This window comes from Phacochoerus africanus, chromosome 1 (genome assembly GCF_016906955.1).
Source record: "Phacochoerus africanus isolate WHEZ1 chromosome 1, ROS_Pafr_v1, whole genome shotgun sequence".
NCBI lineage: Eukaryota > Metazoa > Chordata > Mammalia > Artiodactyla > Suidae > Phacochoerus > Phacochoerus africanus.
Window position 1 is genome coordinate 225111928 of NC_062544.1, and position 16546 is coordinate 225128473.

At 39.8% G+C, this 16546-nt stretch overlaps 1 long non-coding RNA gene across 3 annotated transcripts in view; it reads right to left on the reverse strand.

Annotated features, from left to right (window-relative positions):
• Positions 1–1092: 1092 nt before the first annotated feature.
• Positions 1093–16546, reverse strand: part of LOC125133553 (uncharacterized) — a 319775-nt gene continuing 304321 nt past the window's right edge. For 2 of the 3 annotated variants that reach the window (XR_007136464.1, XR_007136466.1), the window contains 2 exons: positions 15733–15886; positions 1093–1222 (listed from right to left, as the gene is read on the reverse strand). This is a non-coding gene — a long non-coding RNA (uncharacterized LOC125133553). The remainder of the gene's footprint in view (positions 1223–15732; positions 15887–16546) is intronic. The other variant, XR_007136465.1, reaches the window with a different exon arrangement.

Here is a 16546-nt window from a genome sequence, read left to right on the forward strand (position 1 = left end):
TGCTGTGGGTGTGGCATAGGCTGGCAGCTACAGCTCCGATTAGACCCCTAGCCTGGGAACCTCCATATGCTGCAGGTATGGCCGTAAAAAGCAAAATAAATAAGTAAATAAAAATTAAAAAATTTTAAATTTTTAATTGAAGTATATTTTACTTAAAATGTTATATTAGTTTCTAGGTATATAGCAAAGTGATCTATATAGATCCATATAGATATTCCCATATAGGTTATTATAACATTCTGAATATAGTTCCCTACTATGCAGTAAGTCTCTATTTACATATTTTGTATATAATAGTATGTATCTGTTAATCCTAAACACCTAATTTATCCCTCCCTCCACCTTTCCACTTTGGTAACTATAACTTTGTCTTCTATGTCTGTGAGTCTATTTCTGTTTTGTATCACTTTGTTTTTAGATTCCACATATAGGTGATAATCAAATGATATTTGTCTTTCTCTGTCTGACTTTCTTCACTTAGTATGATAATCTCTAGGTCCATTCATGTTGGTGCAAATGACAATGTTTCATTCTTTTTATGGCTGAGTAATATTCCGTTTTATATTTTATATATACATGTATATACATATATATACACACATAGACATATACATATATCACATCTCTTTTATCCATTCATCTGTTGATGGACATTTAGGCTCCTTCCATGTCTTGGCTATTGTAAATAGTGCTGCAATGAACACTGGGATGTTTGTATCTTTTTGAATTAGCTTTTTCTCTGGATATATGCCTAAGGATAGGATTGGTGATCATATGATAACTCTGTTTTTAGTTTTTTGAAGAACTTACATGTTGTTCTCCATTGCGGCGGCACCAACTTACATGCAGGAGTTGGGTAAGTATTTGTGGGGGAAAACCATATCATAAGTTGAAATTAGGTATGTCCCATGTGAGTTATTTTATAGCTATAGTTATTCCTCTCAGAGTTGGCATAAAGATTAAAAAAGATCAAGCATTTTGTAAGCTCTAAAGCAACACAATAATAGTAAAAAAAATGTTAGAGATTAAAGGAAAAATGGGAAAGTATTTAAATTTCAAATGAACTTTGGATTCAGGTAGTCTTACCAGGTTTGGGAAATGATGTAGCAGAAATAACACTGCACCAGGAGTCAGGAAGCCTTGCTGCTAATGTTGGCTTCATATCTAATCAACTCTGGTATTAGATAAGTCACTCATCTCCTCCTGACTCCCACTTTCTCATCTGTGAAAGGGAAAAATATACTGGATGATCACCAGATCCTTTTTAGCTCTGAAATTTCTATCTTTAAATCAAGATGAGAGTAAACTGGAAAATTTATTCATTCACTTTTCATATCCTAAGCTATTCATTAAGTGCTTAAGACATCCATCCTAGTTTAATTTTTACCCTTAATTTTCTACTTCTCCACCTTTTCCCCCTCTCTATTTTCTATTATTTATGACTCACTTTTTCCTTTATAATTTTTATTTTGTCTCCACTACGTTGGTTTCCAGCTTTTGTGGTGTCAAGGGGACACTCCTTAAATTACCAAACTCCTTTTTAGGAATTGTCATGCCACATTGACCATAACTACCAAAATGTATGGTATAAGTGCATTTGACTGTGTTTGGATGAATGAGGTGCCCACGTGTCTGTGGGTGTCTACTTGAGGTTAAGAAGCCAGAGGGGTTTTTTGTTGTTGTTGTTGTCAATTATCCAGAAACTTGGCGGTGTCCTTAAAGGAAATAAACTAGGAGTCCAAAGAGTCTGTGGTAAACCATGTGACTGAGAATGAAAAAATAAAAAGAATGAAAAGAGTAGACTCCTGGCATTCTGTGCTTTTACTTTTTTTTTTTTTAGTCTATAAATTGCTAATATTCTGCTATATTGCCGAAACTTAGGGAAATGTTTTTATTATAGGTATGTTCTTAATCAACTAAGAGTATGACCTAGAAAACAAAACCCTTCATAACCAATATCTCAGTGACACAGAAGCTATGACTGGTTTGAGCAAATCCGGCTTTTTTTTTTTCCTTTCTAAGAAATAACTGCCTTCCTTTAGTCCCACTACCTCTTGATATCTTCCATCCGAAGGCTTATAGCCACAAATTACAGCCTTTGGCTTCCATGTCCTTTAACGTATTTCTAAACTTTTCCTAATTTTAGGATAAAAACTAGAAGGCTTATGACTGAACAGCATGCACTAAACTCAGACTGTAAGTGACAGGGATGTCAAAAATTTCTCCAGCATTTATGATGCTATTACTTATCTCCTCATTCCTATGTACCATGACGCTGAGAAGGAGCTCCAACTGGCATAAATTCCTCCTTTATTTTAGTCCTATCTCAACTAGACAAGTTTCTTAATCCCCTTCACACCCTTATAGCTTTTACTACCCTGAACCCATACTCTTTCTAAAGCATTCTTTCACACAATTCTAGCCTCTGGGTCTATTTTAAAATGAAACTATTAACCCTTTTGATCCTCTAATACCAAAATATTGTGGCTTAGTGAGTGGCAAAAATGGAATAGAGGCCAAGCCAGCACCAATACAAAGTCCCTCATAAATCCCAGCAATCAAAATAATGTCAGAGTTCCCATTGTGGTGCAGTGGAAAGAATCTGACTAGGAACCATGAGGTTGCAGGTTCGATCCCTGGCCTTGTTCAGTGGGTTAAGGATCTGGTGTTGCCGTGGGTTGTGGTGTGGGTGGCAGACTCGACTAGGATCTGGCGTTGCTGTGACTCTAGCATAGGCCAGCAGCAACAGCTCCAATTAGACCCCTAGCCTGGGAACCTCCATATGCCGCTGGTGCGGCCCTAAAAAAAAAAAAAAATGTCATCAGAGAGAAACAAATGTGAAAAATTAGCTTGCATGCCACTTGACAGACAATTTTGCAGACCTGGCATTTTATATCAGGCAATTTGTAAAACTGCTTTTTCTATTCTATCCTTGCAGAAGTTTTCTCTGTACTTCCCTCTTCTTTGTCTGTTATAAAAGTCTAGACTTCAGAGTCATCTAATATAAACTGTTCTTTTCTTTCCTGTGTTACAATTCACACTCTCTGGACTCCCCTATGGTATTGATTACTTGCTGCCTGGCACTATTGGTTATTTGTAAGTGTATCTGCCAGCCTAACCAGAGTGTACACCCCTTGAAGGCAAAGACCATCTCACTCATTTTGCACACACTGGGTTCATAGTAGACCTCAGAAAGTGTTTTATTAAATTGAATTGTTTCCTCTTTTTAAAACTGGCAGGCACTCTGATGGCTTATAATGGCTTTGGCTTTTTTCAAACACTTCCTTTTTTGGTGCAAACTCCACGTGACCCACAGTTATCTAGGGCAGTAAGTAATGTTTAAGTGATTATAGCAGAAAGCTGAGATTCCACCAGCGCTCTGGGAGTTGCAGTCAGAGATCAGCAGAGCCACCTATTTAATATTTTAAAGAAGCGGCACAGTCCTTTCATAGAGGTTTCTGCCATTGATCCCTTCTGGGGATTCATCACTCAGCCACATTTAACATTCAGTAGGTCAGACCTTTATTCAAGATGACATCATCTGAGCTTTGTGCAATTCAATCTTAGCATATATTCTGACCAGCCACCAGCTCCTCCTCCCCCCACCAACCTTTCACTAGGGATTCAGCCAATAAATAGCAGGTAATCTAGAGCCCAAAGCTTTTACTTAGTGACATTGTAGGGGGAAAGGTGGAGAGTGAAAGATATTGGTGTGGGTCCTCCTACACCAGCAGTGAATATTTAAGCTTCAGACTGGACACTAGGCAAAGTGAAAAATCTCTCTTGCTTCATGGAAATGAAATTGAGCAGCACTATCAACCCTGAGCCCAGACAAGGAAAGGGGGTTCTCAATTGCCTGGGAAATTCTGTCATTAGTCTTTAGAAGATATTTCTCATGCATGAAATAAACACCCCTGAAATCAGACATTAGTCTTTAGAAGATATTTCTCACGCATGAAATAAACACCCCTCTGCCCCCTGCTGCCTTCTCTTTGATTTTCTGCATGAGGGGTTTTTCTTTTCCCTGTCTGCATCCTTCAACACCCACAGGCTCACCTCCACAAACTTACTCAGGTTTCCTCTCTTTTCTTTTTAAGTTCCCTTCCCCCCACCTTCCCACATTTAAATACAAAAGCTCAGGTTTCCCTCCAGCACAGGAGCTGCCACTAATATCTCCATGGAAACCAGGAGGCAAAATCTCCTGCAGCCCCAGTGTGGAATCCAGGATGGGGCAGAGACTTGGCAAGGGTCTGAGGGAGCTGCAAGGAGACCCTCCCTTACTAAGGTGGACTTGGTGAGGAATAAATTGCCTTCATGTAGAGGGTATAAGATGAGTTAAAAACAGATGGAGCTAAGAGCCAATGATATTCTCTCTCAATTTTGGTTTCAACCTAGAAACCCTCAAAAGGAGAAAACAGTCCAAGAAATTCCAGCGGTTCTCTCACAGGTCAATTTCTTACAGACCTAATAGAGCTCGGCCTAATGTGAAGACTATTTACCAGCAGTCAGTCTGTGTTTAGCTACAATGAAGCAGCTGCCACACCCTCCTGAAGCACCAAAAATGAAGGCACTTAAAATGGAAGGGAGCCTGGATATTCTATATATATTCGCTCATTTTATGCTCAGGAAGGTGGCACTATGACCCTTATTTTATAGGCAAGAGAACAGGTTTCGATATGTTACTCTTCCCAGTTGATAGTTATTAAGGACAGAAATTTGAACCCAGGGCTGTGATCATCAAAGTTCAGATTCTTCTCTAGTTAACAGTATCAACTTCCTGGCCTCATATTTTCTTTCATAAAGAATCTGCTGTAAATGAATCTCTCTCACTTCTTTATTGGCAAGAAGATCATGTCAGATGTTCACAAAGAGACTAAAAGTGGACATCTAAGAAAACTGGGTTGAGTATGTGAAGCTGTAGAAGTGACTGAGTTGGGGATAGCTGCAATGGTGTTACCTCTTCATGACTGTGCCAAGAGAGGGTCTGATGATGCAGAACTTTCAGAAAAGCTCTTGGGATAGTGTACATGAGGTGGTGGTGGATAGTTATTTTGTTCATAGCTTCACACCTGATGTAAAGTCTTGGAGAAAACTGAACCTCAGGCTGTTAACTGGGGAAACATCATCCTTTTGCCTCACCACCAACCAATCAGAAGAATGTCCATGAGCTGATCAGGCACCCAGCAACCCACATCCCTAATGCTGCCTTCTTTAAAATCACTTCCATGAAAGTAATTGAGGAGTTTGGGTTTTTTAAGCATGAGCTGCCTGTTCATCTTGCTTGGGGCCCTGCAATAAATGCTATGCTTCCCTTCACCACAACCTGGGGTCAATAGATTTGCTTTAGTGTGTGTTGCATGAGTGGATCCAAGTACAGGTTAGGTAACAGCTATATCGTGCTGTATCTTTACTTCCCTTCCTCTTGTTTGAGATAACACATTCCAATTCTCCTTTAGTTTTTCTCCTTAGTATATTAAGGATCCTTGTATTAGTTTCCTAGTGCTGCTGTACAGATTACCACAAATTTGTGACTTAAAACAACATAAACTTATTATCTTACAGTTCTGGACCTCAGTAGTCTCACTAGACTAAAATCAAAGAGTGGACAGTGCTCTAATCCTTCTGGAGGCTCTAAAAAGAGAATCCACTTCTGCCCTTTACCAGCTTTTAGAGGCTGCCTGCATTTCTTGGCTATTTCCTCCTCAAAACCAGCATTAGCACCTCTCCCACCTCTATTATCACAACTGGTCCTCTGGCTCTGTTGCTACTGCCTTCTTCTTTTAACCCTTGATTACCCTAGGCCACCTGGATAATCCAGGCTAATCTCTCTATCTCAAAATCTTTAATTTAGTTATATCTGCAAAATGTCTTTTTCTAAGATAATATATTCACAGATCTGGGGTATTAAGATATGAACATCTTTGGGGGGGGGTTATTTGGCTTTCCACAATTGCATGTCTTTTCTATCTTAAATATGATGATAGTTTTTCAACCTTTTGTCACTCTTATCACCCAATTAGTCTCTTTCCCATAATAGTCAAGTTTTTATTTTGTTTTTAACAAAAACCAGTTTATACTTCCTATCTCTATTTCCTCACCTACCATTCACATAGCTCTCTGATACTACTGGCCTTTGCTCCCTTCACCATACAAAAACTATCCTGTCCAAATTTAAAATTACCTTCAAATTGCCTATTTTTGTTGACATTTACATCTATTCTTTTTTTTTTTTCTAGTTGCACCTGTGGCATGTGGACTGGGGCCAGGGATCAAACCCACACCACAGCAGCAACCCAAACCGATGCAGTGACAATGCCCAATCCTTAGCCTGCTGCAGCACAGGAGAACTCCCACATCTAGTGTATTGTTAATTGTACTTGACAGCAGCCTTTGACTTTGTTGAATATTTTCTTCTTCATGAAATTCTTTCTTCCATTTGGATACTAAGACAGGTAATATTTCCCTTTTTTTTTTTTGGTTCTCTTTTTACATCTTTGACTTCTACTTATCCTTTTTGTGGACTTCTTGTCTTTAAACATTAATGTTTTCTAGGGCCTTGCTACTCAAAATGTGGCCCCATACCTGCAGAATCAGCATCACCTAACAGCTTGTTAGAGGTGATATCAGGCTTTCTCTGAGGCTATGGAATCAAATTTTGTATTTTAGTAAGATCTCCAGGTGACCTGTACACTAAAGCTTGAGAAATACCAGTCTAGAACTTTGTATTCAATCTTTTAATATGCTCCATAGAAGATATCATTTTCTATTCTATTGCTACTTACAAATCCCAAATTTATATCTTCAGCCTAATTCACTCTTTGTATATAGAGCTATCTATCAGACATCTTTCTCTACACATTCCACAGGCTCTACAATCCATGCCATTCAAAACTAATTCATCATCTCCAACCCCTTACTTTCCCTGTTTTGGTGAACAACTTCTTCATCCAAGTACCCAAGCCATAAAAATCTCTTCCTGGGAGTTTCCACTGTGGTTCAATGGGTTAAAGACCCAACATAGTCTCCATGAGGATGTGGATTCAATCCCTGGCCTTGCTCTGTGGGTTAAGGATCCAGTGTTGCCATGGCTGTGGTATAGGTCTAAGCTGCAGCTCTTAATTTTACTCCTAACCTGGGAATTTCCATATGCTGCAGGTGTGGCCATAAAAACAAAACAAACAAACAAACAAAAAAAAACACAAAAAAAACAAAAAAATACCTCTTACTTTCCTCATCCCCACATTCACACAGTCATCTTATGTCAATTCTCATAAATATCTTCTCACATCTCTAACCCCTATCACTAATGTAGGTCATGATTGTACCTCTTAGCCAGTCTCCCTGTCTGCAATCATACCAGAGCCCCTCGACTACTACCATTCCAATGTTTTAAAGGTTTCTCTCTCTTTCTCTCACACACACAGGCATGCATGTTTACATACTACACACACACCAGACTCATATACACATAAACATGACTTGATCAAAGCAGTCTCTGGTTTGAAAACTTCCCTATCATATACTAAGTAATGTCCAAACTCTTCATCATGGTGACAATGGCCTCCTTGTTGTCTCTTTCTCACCAGTGTCCTCCTTCCTGAACAAATATTGTAGACGATCAGATCACATAGCTTCATCCCTCTTTAGCTTATATAATTTCTTCCTTCTTCAACATTTTCCATCTGATAAATTCTTACAAAATACTTGACATCATATCTTTTCTCCTGACTTTAATGTCGCCTTACCCTCAGAAAAGAGAGTGTTAGCTCCTTTACATATATCTTTATTATATACACATACATCTCTGATGATTGTAACAATTGTCACAATGTTTTGAAACTGGAACTGCTTTTCTATATTGAAAGCTCACTAAGATGGTGATTTTTTATTATTATTTATCTTTATATCTTTACCACTTAGCATAGTCCTTAGCACATAGTAGGCACTCAATAAATGTTTTATGAGTTAATTGATCAAATAGGTAGTCAGTTGATCAACTGATTATACAGTAGCCCCCAGGTCTCAGATTCCAGTGGCATTAAGATAGGGATCTCTGGACACAGTTAGCCCATTCAGTACTCCACTAGCAACTTAAATTGGAAGGTATATAGGCCAATGCTTTAGTGGGTACCTGGATACCCAAAAAAATTGCCACAGTGTAATGATACTTTTTGAATTTTGGATAATTTCCTAAATTAGCTGGAAGTCTAAATATAAATCTGACTGCTGCAACATGACTGTAATTCAGTTGCTTGACTTAAAATGTAAAAATGTTTGAAATGTAAGAGTTTAGTTGATTCACAGTTACATATATTAAGAAATTGGTAGGTTTCTTGTGTTTCAGCATCCCAACCATTGAATGCCTAGTCACACTCTGGAGGAACATGCTGCTTGCTGCATAAATAAAAAGGGTCCATCTCTATGGCTATTTCTTTGGTTCACTGCTAGTCTATGAAGCCCCCTTCACCTCTGCTGATACTTACTGAGAAAGGTGTTTCTCCTCTGATAGCTTGACAAGGAAAGTCTTGGTTTCTGAGAGAAGCTTCAGGCTGCCATGGCAACTCCTAATCTTTTCTTCACTTTCTCTGTATGCTAGTCTACCAGAAGAGGTGGAAAGCTGTCATCATTTCTCCTTTCCTCTCCCCCCTCCCTTTTCTTCTCCATTGGATCTAGGATGGACAGAGGCTAGCACTAAGTCCTGCTTGTGATTTTCCACACCTTGTGAGACTTGGTGCAAGTCCCACTGATAGGAACAAAAACCACGCAGATTCTAGTTCTATCTCTGGGATTACATTGTTAACCCTTAATCAGAAAACAAACAGTCCTAGCCACAGCTACTCTATTCTTTGTAAAGTCAGAACACAGAGTGGGAAGAAATGAAATCTAGGCTATGGTTGAGAGAAACTAACTAGGCAAAAACCAGGTACTACAATGAGCTGACAGATATGCATAATCCATTTCAATTCAGAATTGGGGATTTGTAGAAGATCCTTGAACAGGGATTCTCAAACCTGCCTGCAGGTTTGAACTTATGTCAGAAGTTTTTAGAAATATAGATGTCTTTCCCCAGAATGTATTAGAACCAAACAGGTTGACCCCTTGTGATCAGCACGAGGAAAACCAGAGCAGAACATGAAAATACAATGCTTGGAATAAAATTCCATATGAGATAAAAGCCAAATCAAGGACCTTTGTATGAGTAAAAGGCTGGTAGGAAAAGCTGAAGTAAGGTTTCAGGACAGGGAAAAAAAATAATGGATAGTTGCACCAATATGGTAAAAATCAAGGTTTAAGTAGCTAGAAGTAAAATAAAAGTGGATGAGGCTCCCAAACTGGGTAGGGATATAAATATTGGTGTTGAACATATCCTCTACTCCAATCCTTAGGCTTGGCTGCCCCTCTCTGCTTCTGCAGAGTTTTTAATCATATTATTCTTTACTATTCCTGTTACTATACAATTTTATTTGCTACTTTTTGAATTATAATTTTCCCATTTATATGTTTAAATTCCAAGGGTTTAGTACTCCCTTACACAGAAAACATGTTCAGAAGAAAATGTTTAATGAGGTACTCAAGAGCCAATATTTATGATGCTATACATCATAGTGTGGTCCGGTCTGGGGTGGGGGGAAGAGGGCAAAAACATTTACTGAGAAAGATAAGGCCCTAACTCCATCCTGGACAAGTAGGAATGAAATGCCTCCATAATTCCTAATAAAACCAGTGCATCAACTTCTGGGTGATATTGGCTAGACTGAGTTTCTATTTTGGAGGCCTGAAATCAATTTTGACTTTTCTTTGTTCTATTGAGAAGCACTGCAGTAACAAGAGGTAGAAATGGGTTGACGGTTTGATAGTAAATGTACAATTCTTTTCCTAGTTTTAATTCATTCATCATTGAACAAAACTTTTGAGCAAGGAACCATGCTAAACATTTGGGGAAATAGTGATAATTATATTTGTGTGTGTTGTGGGTGTACTGTGGTTTTACAATCTTATATTTTAGAGGAAGAGGTATCACATATGATTCATATAAACATGAATTCTTAGAGATATTAATTTATGATAAATTATATGCCATAATATAAATTACAATTACTTAGGAAGTAGTATATGTCAAGACTGTGAAGGATCCAAGACTGTTCCCAACTTGCAAGCTAACAAATTACAGTGCTGTATAGTTTTATGAATGTTGGCGGAAGACATGAGACTTCTGGGTCAGAGACAAAAGACTTCACTACTTACTGCACAGCAGGTAGCATGTTATTTCTATTTGCGGCAGTGCCCTGTGTCCTCTAGGACCCCCTAAAGTTGACTCAGGCATAGATAACTGCTGGGGACTGGACATAGTTATTTTTGTCATAGCTGAGGAACCTTGAGCTTAGGAAGGACCAATCTTTTGGGGTGCAAACAAACCCACCCAACCTTTATTCTGGAGGATAAATGTTTAATCTTGGAGTGGGAGGAAGATGTTATCTTTATTATACTGAGAAGCAAACAAGTCTTCTCTCTCCTCTCAAACAAGACACTGTCTTCCAAGGCTGTGTGCTGTAAACAGCCTTGAAAAGACAGTTTAGAACAAAATGTTGTCAGTGCTTCAGCTCAGAAGTTGTGCAGAAACACGAGATTTGGGAAGAACTGTCTCCCAGTAGTATAACTGTACGGGTTAGCGTTCACTTGGCTATATGAAAATGAGGGAGATTAAAAGGAGGAGTAAACTGACCAAAGAAGATGATACCTTAAAAAAAAAATAGGCCAACACAGCCAGGATAATATATCCCAGGTCTAATTAAGAGCAGAACCAGAGAAAATCAGGTATAAAAGTTGACATATGCTTGAATCATGGAAAGAGAATTAACTCAAAGGATTTGAGTGAGAAAGACAGAATCTAAGGAGCATCTCAGGGAATACAGAGGTCATCAGAAAGAGCATCTTGAGGTTGCAGTACTAGCTTGAAAGGGACTTGTTCTTTCCAAAATCATGTTGCTAAGAAACAGTACCTAGCAAATCTGGGAGCGAAATAAAGATTTAAAAAAATCCAACTTTATCTATGTAGCTATTACAAAGATATATCCTAAAGCTGCCACACTCTACTTGTAATGTGTTGACTTAGAGTAAATGGGCTTGGTGGATGTTCACCACTATCCCAGCTTTTTGGAGGTCTTAAGCTAGTTTCTTTTAATCCTACCCAGTTTAATGATCTAGGTTCTTTGATCTCTACATCATAAGAGCATTTATGCTTCAGGGGATAATGAGTGTCCTAGGTTATTGAAAGGGGGGAGGGACTATTATATTATAGTAATTACTTACATACAACTCAAAAACCTTATAGGGGCTTTATTCAATACATTTTATCTCTCATTCACAAAATCCAAGCCTAGTGTTCTTGATCAGGTGGTATATTATCTTTGCTGCATTCACAAATGACCCTGGAATCTTAGCGGCTTTCAGCAACAGAGCACGTTATAAATGGTGGCTGCAGTTTGGCTGCAGATGCTGTGTCTCTGCTTGATTCCATTTGGCTCTGCTCCATGTGTCTTTTTATTCCTGGACCCATGCTAAAGAAATCTTGGAGTGGGATGGACCATTTCATGGCAGGAGGCAGAAGTAAAAGAAGTGGCAGAATCTTACAATGCTTCCTAAGGCTTCTGGATGGTGGGAATGTATATAATATATGCACACATCCTTTTATCTAAAGTATATCATACAGCTGAGTTTTACATCAAAAGGTGGCAGTTCTCAAAGGGAAGTGACTATACTTCTAAACCATAATATAGTTTACAGTGAGCAGCTTTCTTGGAGCTATTTCTTCAGACTGTCCGTTAGGGAGTTTTCCCCCATCTTGGTATAGTGTCATTGTCTAGGGTCTCTCTGAGACAGAAAGAAAAGGAACTGGCAGGAAACCTGCTAGAAAGAGATAGTCAAGAGATGTGTACATGTGGATGGGAGGTTTCAAATCCAAAATTAAGTTCAAAAAAAGATATCAAGGGGAGTTCTCACTGTGGCTCAGCAGGTTAAGGACCCAACATAGTCTTAGTGAAGATGCGGGTTTGATCCCTAGCCTTGTGCAGTGGATTAAGGATCCAGCACTTCCACAAGCTGTGGTGTAGGTCACAGATGTGGCTCTGATCCAGTGTTGCTATGGCTGTGGTGTAGGCCGGTAGTGGCAGCTCTGATTTGATCCCTAGCCTGGGAATTTCTGTATATGGCAGGCGAAGCCATTAAAGAAAAAAAAAAAGTATGAAGGGAGGGGAGTGGTACAGGTCAAAGGCATGGCTTGGCAGTTGCTGACCTCGATCGTAGTGCCTTGTGTGTTGGGTCACTCAGGACACTCAGAAGCGTCTCCCTGAAATTCAGACAGGGAAGAGGCACCGACAATTTTTCTATCCCTAGCAGTTCATGGGCAAAGATAAGTAGATTTCCTTTCCCTTTATGCCAGCCACCCTGCAGGGAACACCTAAACACCTAGCTGGTATATTCTTGAAACTTCGCATTCTATTTCCCTCAACTGCATGGACAGGTGCACCTGTTTCCTTCACTTTTTTGGGGGGAGGGGGTCTTTTTAGGGCAGCACCTATGGCATATGAAAGTTCCCAAACTAGGGACTCAGAGCTGCAGCTGCCAGCCTATGCCACAGCCACAGCAACATCGGATCCAAGCCTCATCTGCAACCTATGACCTATACCACAGCTCACAGCAATGGCGGACCCTTAATCTACTGAGTGAGGCCAGGGATTGAACCCTCATCCTCATTGATACTAGTCAGGTTCTTAACCTTCTGAGTCACAACAGGAATTCCTGTTTCCTTCCCTTTGTAATCATGAGTAATTCTCCTCTTAAATAATTTTTTTTTCTGTATATTTACTTCAAGGGTTCCGAGTGCCACAGGGGAAGTGGAAAAGTAAGGAAATACAGTGAGCCAGAGGACCATCTTTGTTGAAGAAAGAACTTCCTTTTTATCCTTGGGTAGAGGCAGCAGAAAAGTCAGACTGAGAGGAAGTAATGGGCAGAATGCAGGGTTATTCTTGCCTGGAGTACTGCGCCCTGACTATCATCTAGGTAAATAAGAGGGCTGTGTATCTAGATTAAGATTCAAATGTGCAACAGGACTTTGAGGAAATTCTTTGCTTACCAGCTTCTCTGTTATATGTGGACCCCAGTTCCTATCCAACTTCCAATCTCCTACAACAACACTCCAAATATACAGAGATTATTTTGTCTATTTATTTAATAACCAGACTTCAACTTCCTAGCTTTAAATTAAGAGCCCAAAGGTATTTAAATTGTCCCATTATTCTAGTTAAATCCTAGAGGTTTCAGGAACCACAGAGATTTGGCACTTTAGCTGAAATTACATATTCACATCAGTGAAAAGAAGAATGCCACAATAACTAAAAGCTTTGCTTATCATGTCCCCTCAATTCTTTATACCTTTTTTTCCCAAAAAAATTGCTCTGTTCATTCCTTGGCTATTTAAATGTCATTACTATTCAAGGCACAAGTGAGTTTTTGACATTCTGAATAAAGAGTCTGCTTGCATGCCTAACATAGGAGGAGAGATGTCAAGAAAGTGCTTCCGAGAGTGACAGAAAACATGGGAGGACATGGTATGTGAGACTAGTTGAGTCAATTTTGTGGAAGGCTTAGAAGTTTCAGTTATAACTCTCCTGTAAAGGATAACTCCCAAACCTCAGTGGCTTCATCGAATGACAAATGAAATCCAATTGGCTGGCGAGAGGGAGTATTCTCTTTGATAGGCCACCTCCTGAGTAGATCACATGCACACCCAGACCCTATCTGTTTTGGAGCATCTCCATCCCCTGCAAGCTCAGATTCCTCTCCACTCAGGCTGTGAGTGAGGAAAGAGTGGTGGATGATGAAGCAGGCCTGGAAAATGCCATCAATCACTTCTGCCCATATTCTATTGGCCAGAACTCACCACAGGACCCCACCTACCTAGAGGTGAGGGAAGGTTGGGTAATATAATCTAGCTAAATGTTGAGTCAGAAAGGATAGGCCAGGAAGTTAGTGAATGACCAGTCCATTTTTGCAACCACCTAGTCCTGAAATTAGGAATGCAGTTAAAGCCTCCTTACTTTGCATCCTTGGTATACACAAATTATTGCTAAACACCTTCCCTCTGTCTTTCTGGGTGATGCTGCTGCTCCAAAGCCTCGGCAATGCTTAGGAACCCTGTCAGCTAGGCCTCCCTCCCACCCAGGTCCTCCCCATCCCCACCCTCTGCTCCCCATGGTGAAATTATTGCTGGTAACAGTGAAAAGTTGCTTAAGGTGGTTGGGTAGGTGGGGAGAAGTAACCAGTTACAAAATATTGCTTGAGACACTGAATTTGTAATTTTACCCCTGTCCCCTTTTCCAGATTCCTCCAAATCCACAGTACTCTAGAGATAATTTCTTCCTGTTTTCTTAGGCTATAGCCTGAGCTTATTTTAAACACTAGTGCCCACCCTTAGGGTTTCCTGACACTCATCTTATGGGCAAGACTGCATGCCAACTTGAGGACATGAATCAAGTTTAAAAATAGTATTTCTGTCCCCACCCATAACATTCAAAAAAATAGGTATAGGGATATTCTTGTGAGAGATAAAATTGGTACCTAGCCCCTGCCCCAGCTTCCCCTTTATTTTTAATTACTTCCTTCCTCCAACTGTTTTCCACACTATCTGAATTGTATCAGCCCCAGGCATATGGGAAAGTGGGTACCTCCGGATGGCTATTGTCAGTCAGGAAATAGCTACCATCAAACACTGTTTGCTAATGATCATATTTGATGTGATAAAATGGATGTGAATATTAAGTTTGAACCATCTCGGCATCATCTCAGATTTTAAAAAAACAGGCATGAAAATTGACAGCTTTGAATAAACCATTTTCTTTCTATTTTCTGTAATTCTGACATATTCACATTTCACTAAATAAGAGTGAACACCACCATCCGCCCACTCACCAGGCGTTCACTTTATATATAGCTATAGATTTTCAAGGCAAAACAAAGCAAAAAAGATTCATGTAATACAGAATTTCTGGTGGGGTTTTGAAGAGAGCTGGGACTAAAATTATATATTTAAAATCTAGTCCTGGTTGAGGTTCTACAAAATGCTCTTGGTTAAGGCACCACACATCCTTGTGCTTCAACTGCTTGTTTATTATCCATTCAATACTTTTGTGTATGCTCTGAATACCTGGAACTATGCTAGGTAGCTTCTGGAATACAGACCAGGATGATGATGTTCTTGCATAAGCAGCTCACAGCCTCATGACTGCTATTAGAGAAGTACATATATGATAGTAACTGTTAAATCTGGTTCTTTAAAGATGAAGTATTATCCAGGCAGAGGACTTAAGCTTATTTATCTTTATGTTGAGTTTTCACCATGGACCAGGCACCACTGTTTGGGGAACTACAAATGTGATAAGACAAGACTGTAAGGGTTTAGATTTTAGAAGGCCTTGCATACCGTGCATGGATTTGGACTTCACGCACAGCATACAGGACTCTGTGGGTAAAGAGTCATAGGATCAGTTTCTTGGAACCACTTTCTTACTTACCATCATGGTGGAAAGCACAAAAGGATTGCATAGATGCAGAGGTTATGCCACTATTTGGCAATTCTTTTACTTATTCACTCTCAAATTCTTAATTTCATATAATGAGCTATTTCTGGACCTTTTTCAAATAGACACGGTTGTTCAGTTCTCTTTGTGTTCTCACCTTGAACACATTCCACATTTCAATCATCGTGAGAGGAAACATTACTCTTGGCTTAAAGTTCCTTTCTCCATTTCTTTCTACTCCTTGAGTGTTGAGAAGTCCCTGAAATCAAAGCTCTTGGAGCTTAACTGGAGGGGACTGGGAGGTACAACCCCTAGAAAAGAGCACAGTGTCATAAGTATGTGCCTTCGATTCTCTGTAGGCATCTAAAAACAGAATGTGGACAGGAAAAGCATGGAAGGTCCTCAGGTTAGCATGCTTCTGAGAGTGTGGGCTTATAAACTGGTTATACTTGCTTCTGGTTAACAGTGACATTCCCCGCTGGATTTCAAGTTCTGGCAACAACTCACTGACCCCCACCACCACTTTCCTTTCAAGAAATTCTGGCCCAAAAGGCCCCAGTAAGGTTATCCTTCCTGATAATGTATGATTTTCCTGGAACAATCTGAATACAATAATCTCTTGTGACCCACTAAGAAAGCCCACTTCTTCCCCCTGTCCAATCATCTTCCAGGGTTCAGAAGTCCTGGAAGAAATTTAAGCTTGAAAAAGAGCCTAGCCTAGACTTCTACTGAAGTTGTCCAGGAAGAGCTTGTGCTCTGCCCCCATTTCTCTTCCTCCTTGAGAAAATACTGGGCCTATAGTAACTTCCTTATCACAGTTCCACTGTAGGTGTTCAGGACTGTGCCAGTGAGAACAGGCTGAGGGAGTTTCCTCTCAGTGGGATACGGGGATCCACTTGCCTCAATAGCTGTCTGATAGCTTGTGGCCAAGACACCAGCAGCTGACTCCCGGGAAGTCCAGAGAGCTACGT